The following is a 6472-nucleotide window of genomic DNA, read 5'->3' as shown; positions in this document are numbered from 1 at the left end:
TAGTAGCTTCAGCTATCCCCCTACTTCATTATTTGATAATCTAAAACCTGGCTTTAAACATGTTGCCATAAAATCACAACGTCATTCTCTGAGTGATGCCTAGCTCATAGAAAACAAAACTGTTCAATTGTTGAAGGAAGGTGATGTGTTGTCGAAGGGAGGCGCTGGTAGTCTCGAATGAAGACCATAGGAAACATATTGTTGATTATTCTCGTACAATCAATAGATTTATATTGTTAGATGCTCATCCTCTGCCCAGAATTGTTGTTAACAAAGGACTTACTGTTAAAAAAGTTGTTAATTATAGTTTCTATACCACTAATTATCTACAGTCTGTCTATCATCATGTGCTCTTTAAAATGGAAGAATTTGCAGTACTTTTCAAGTTGGTGGACAATTGTACCAATTCAAACGTATCTCATTTGGTGCAACTAATGTCGCTGCATTTCATAGAATTATCGATGCCTTAATTTAATCGGAAAGTTAAGATACCAATAACCACTTGGATGATGTCACTGTATGTGGGAAAACCCCAAAATAAGCATGTCAAAAATTTTGAGAGATAGTGCAAAGTTACAATAAATACCGTACTAATAAATCTTATTTTTGAATCAGGTCTATCAATCTATTTGGGGTACTTGATCGCTAATAAGTGTATTTAATCAAATCCGAACAGGATGGGACCTCTGAAAAAACTGCTTCCTTCCAAGGATGCTGTATCATTGAAAAAAAAAACAAAAAAAAAAACACTGCTCTAACGATTTATCTCATTCCTGGGTTTTCATATAAAATAGTTTCCTTTGCCCATTGCACTTTTCCTTCGCCACACCATTTCAGGCCTTTGAAGATTTGAAGAATTAAAATAGAAAAATCTATTGTAACATTCATTAATCCTCAATTACCTTTCACGGTTCAGATGGATGCAGGGCCGTATTCAGCTTATGCGGGCCCCAGGAAAGATATATTCACCCGGGCCCCGTCATGTCCCGTTCAAATAGACAAGTGGCAAGGACCGGCACGGGCCCCGGTAAAATTGTCCGCAAAACCCATTCTGAGTACGGGCCTGGATGGATGCAACAGAAAATGCTATTGCTGCAACTTTGTCCAAAGCTGATTTTGTTTTCAAGAATGTGTGGATCAGGGCAGATCGTTTCGTTTGTAGAGAAAGAGACTCGGGCAATAGCTGCAGCTTTGCATAAATGGAGGCATTTGTTACCTTATCATCTCAAACTGATAACAGACCATAGATATGTGGACTTCATCTCATAAATAAAAATGAATCACAAAATGTGTTGCTAAGCGTTAATATCGAGAACGGCTAAACCAATTCGTCTAATTCTTTCTGTAAATTGTTCGCTGAAATCCCGTTTATGTGAAGAGAAATATCTGAAAAGTTACCTGAAATATCTTTTAATTCTGTTCTGTCTCAGATGTACCTCAGGCCTTGCGGCATAACCACGGCCTGCCTGTCCGTCTGCATCAATCTCACGAGCTATGTTCAGTTACTTCAAAAGAAAATCTTAAACAATTTTTCCTTGTAATGAAACCTAATTGTGATGCCTCTTCTTAACCTCATACTTCCAGTAAAATGAACCCAATGTCTGTTTTTATGGTTGGCACACTCAGGTCAGTCTGCACAACACAACATACTAAGTATAATACAAACACTATTTAAACTAAACCATTTATAATAATGATATACAGATATAGGCTCTCCTATATTAATTACATCCTAGTATGATCAGAAACCATTAGCCATAATTCCACATAAATAAGAATTAGAATGAACAAAATTCCACGAAATCTACAGTCTTTGGTCATTAAAACTGAGTTTTGGGGTGGATTAGTAATAGTAATCTTTTAGGGCTGGTTGAAAAAATTAGGAAAAGGCCGTTATATGCCCACATACAGAACTTGCTTTCTATGAGGTGAGATTATTAAAAAAATGTTTAACCATAAAAATGCGTTAATTTACGAGATTGAGTAGGAGGACAAAGTCTAGTAGGCTATGTAGTCAATTTGGTACAAAATTATTTTCAACCACTTAAAAACCCTGAAAAAGTTTCTCTTATATCCAGTAGGACTAAATTATATTTAAAATAAGTAATATTGAATACAAGTTTAAAGAATTCGCCAAAATCCGTGTTTGTAGTCTACTTATAATTCTTCAAATAGTAAACTTTTGTTAATATAAGAAATTAAATAAGAAAAGAAACACATAAAAGCAATACAGTGGTTTAGCATAGCATGTAAAATGTAAAAATTATAATACGTTTTGTTTTTAATATACTCTACCATTTTATATCCTACAAAATGTATTTATTAAAAAATACTATAAATGAGAGTCACTTGTAAAAAAATTGAAAATATTAAGCAAATGTTAAGAGGTGGAAAATTTATCACACAGAAACAGAAAATTTAATAGTATTTCATAAAAGATAATTCATATTGTAGAACATGTTATTATTTATTAATTAATTGCATAATTTATTACCCTACGTTAACTTCAGATGTCAGCCTAACGTGATGTGTACCTACCTAACGGCTACGCTGAAACGCCTGCAACTATGGAAACACCTTTTTCTTAACTGAAGTGTACAGTAGTTGCATTGTTAGTATGGTTAGGCGCTAATGCATCTGTCAGCTGCTTGAAGTTGAGCGAATTTCTACTATTATATTGTCATTATTTTTATTGTTACTGTATTGGCATACTAACTATTTGGCGTATTGATTTGAATAATTAGTACTTATTTTATACAATACCACTTCAAATCCATGCAATTTGAAATTTGCTATTAATCTTAAATTAGAATTTTAAAATATAGCAAAAAAATGTAATCCAGTTTATTTATAAGCATTTTAAAAATGTTTTTAATCGCATTAGAGCTTCATAAAATGAATTGTTCTAGTTAATAACTACTCAGGAAAAACTATTACAAACTACATGTACGTAGGTCTGCCTTCAAACATGAAAAATATGTTTAGTGATTCTTTTTCCTTCAAGTATGTGAATTTTTTTCTACAACAATAAACCACTAAATAAACTTCTTTACTTCCTTTATTTTTTCATTCCTAAAAGCGTCCTCGTTATATTCTTTGTATTCTCTTGAACCTATCTGCTTGTGTATTCTACATGTATCATTGCCTCGCAGTCCTCAACCATAAAGCGTCCTGGTTTGCACAGAACCTTAATTGAAACATACAAATACACACATACATTAAGTTTCAATGTATGGAACCTTATAAACGTAGGTTACCATATAAAGTGTTAAATAGCGATTTATGTATTCATGTCGAACAGTGGCGTCACATTTTTAATAACATAATGTAAGACAAGTCGTTATATTTTACTGCTTTGTTATTGCCCCTGGAACTGATGGTCCCAGCTGTGTTGTACCATCTTACCTTACTTACCTTCATTACTTACTGGAAAACAACACACACACACACACACACACACACACACACACACACACACACACACACACACACACACACACACACACACACACACACACACACACACACACACACACACACACACACACACACACACACACACACACACACACACACACACACACACACACACACACATTTTATATATATATATATATATATATATATATATATTATATAATTAGCTTTAAAAGTATTTTATGGCTTCAAAGGTAAGCCATAATATTTTGATAGAGAAGGAGATGTAGAATGTTTAACACACTCTTTAAAGAAGCATGTTTTTGTCCAGAGGTGCATACTCCCTTTATTATTTATTGGATTTAGAACAGTATTAGACAAATATAAGAAAGTAGATGTCATAGACAAAATAGAGTTATACTATTTGAGACATTCGTACCAATATGTATACTGTGGTGAAATATAACAAAGTATTGTATCTAAACCACTCATATGTCAACGGATTCAACAATTATATATATAACGAACTTTAAATAAGTAAAGTATATTATTAATTAGTTACGAAAACATTGGTTTTTAACATCATACTGGTTTTAATTACAATTAACCATTTATGCATTTATTATTTACCTGCAATACAATCCTTACTGAAGATGATAATTACCTGGAAACAGTTGCTCAACATTATAATCGTATTACTTTGTTGTTCACTTGGCTTTGTTATAAATATAATATCTTTGTTCAAACGTTAACGATTATTGATAATGAAATACTGAATTAGTGTGAATTAAACGAAATTATACACATCTTTATATACTCATAGCATTAATTTTAGTGATGTTCAATTTACCTATAATTATAAATATTTATTATAGACTTGGAAATTCCATAAAGCTATATAAGTTATTTCAATATTATAATAAATTTTAGTTTCCAGTTTAATTATTTGCAAAATATCTTTCTTCTCATCAATTAAAAGTCATCAATGACAAGCGATTTTCAAACTCCGCGTGGTTTGAAGCAGTTTTTAACTGTGCATAAAAATACAAATTATTTATTTGCAATTTTCCATGCAGAAAGAGTTAAATAATATTCGTTATTTGTATATCAAGACGGTTCGGTTTTCAACTTTATTTTTTTATTGTCATAAACACGAGGCGACTGTTTCAGATGCAATTTTTTAGCCTAATAGCAGAATATAATTTGATAGAACCGTTTGGTGTGACAACGTTAATGAGCTAATAAAATAATGATTTTACAAGAATCTACTGTAGTATTGAGATGACGGGACTTGTTACTAAAGATATCCCCAACATTTTAGACATATTTCAAGACTCTTCTTATGAATTTACTATCCTGCTTCAGTCTCAAAAATCTATAAACTAGTTCCGAGAAATAGCCTGAAATGATACAAGTGACATTGCTGTATGGGGATGTCTTTAACTATTAATCAATAAAAGATATATTATTTGCGATTTTTTTAAATGAAATAATGTTGAAGTAGTAAAAACAGTTGGGCTGAAATGTTTTCCCAATTACATAAATATTGCTGTCTTTGGATAATGAGGTGGTTAATTTCCATAATTTCTTATCATACTCTAATGCAAGCCTTAGTATAAATAAAGTAAAAATAGTTTCGTGATGATGGGAAGTAGTTTCTGTGTTTTGCTAGCGTTTACGGAAACACAAACTTCACACATTCCATAAGTGATAGAATTTATTGTTTTCTTTTAACGGTCCGTATAAGAGAAAGCTATAATATATAGCATAAGTTTTTAATACATATTAAAATAATTAATTTTAAAGCACATTCCAGACAAAAGCATGAAAAATGATGTTTAATTAAATAAAATTATATTAACGGAGGTTTTTTACAAACCCACACTAAAGATTATAAAACTCAACTAATCGAATTAAATAAAATCATCGCACAATCACTTTTATAACTGGAGAAAAAAATGATAGTACGTAGACGTTCGGAAAATAATGAAATCCGAAACAATTCACTTTATTAGTTTGTTGGCATATTTACATCAACACTGCCAATGGACTATAAGTGACAACACTCACGATTTTTTCTCTATTTGGTGCACTATTGCGCCAAGTTTTTGTAATTTTCAGCTAAAAGCTCCACTAAAGTACTACTTTAAACTGTTTGTTACATTTAGAAAAATGTTCTTCCCTTTGTGTTCAGAAGTTAGTACAAAATAAATATATAATACATTTATTTATACTATATTGAATTGTAATAGTAGTAGATTTATGCCAGTCAAAACGCCTAAAATCGAAGCTCGTATTTTGAAATATGTTACCCGATTAGGTGGAAATGTTACATACGGAATTTCCTTATGAGGATGACTTATGATAAAAGATTACCAATCGATCAAATACGCAAGACAATGAAAAATCCCATTTATAATTCTATTCAATCAATAGAGAGGAATTTTGAAAATGCTCTTTTATATTTATGTGTGTAACGAGTCGGTTTGAATAAGTTTTCTTCAGTGCTAAATTTATCACCTCTATGAATGTTATTACTGGTTATGTGTTATTTATTTGATATTTTAATTAATTGTAATGCACGTTTAACAGAAATTCGGTAAAACTTACCTACGCAAGACTCAGATTTACCATCACTGAGATAAGGTAAACAAATGCCCCATAAAGACTAAAACTGGTCCTCAGAGACTGTATCTGATCTACAGGCCGTCCCACAAATCGGGTTCGGTCAGCCATAACCGTCCAATTAGTACCGAACTGACCTTGTAGCCTTATCTGTAACTAGGGCTCGGTCTTCGTCCGTTGAGGGCATTTAGTTGACATTTTCACAAGTTTTTGTTGAAAACTCGTATTAAAGTGACATATTAACTTCAAAATTAGATGTCCAATAGTTGAAAAAGTAACATTTAAGCACCTCACTCAAAGATAGATTCAGATAAGTTTTAGCGTTCTTTAGAAAAATGATATGTAAAAAAATTCAGTAAATTGCACAATCATTATTATTTTTTTATAATTACATTTCTGATCCAATAACGACTGAAATGTGCGTCTAAAT

The sequence above is a fragment of the Homalodisca vitripennis genome, chromosome 2 (assembly GCF_021130785.1).
Source record: "Homalodisca vitripennis isolate AUS2020 chromosome 2, UT_GWSS_2.1, whole genome shotgun sequence".
Classification (NCBI taxonomy): Eukaryota; Metazoa; Arthropoda; class Insecta; order Hemiptera; family Cicadellidae; genus Homalodisca; species Homalodisca vitripennis.
This window is presented reverse-complemented; position numbering follows the sequence as displayed.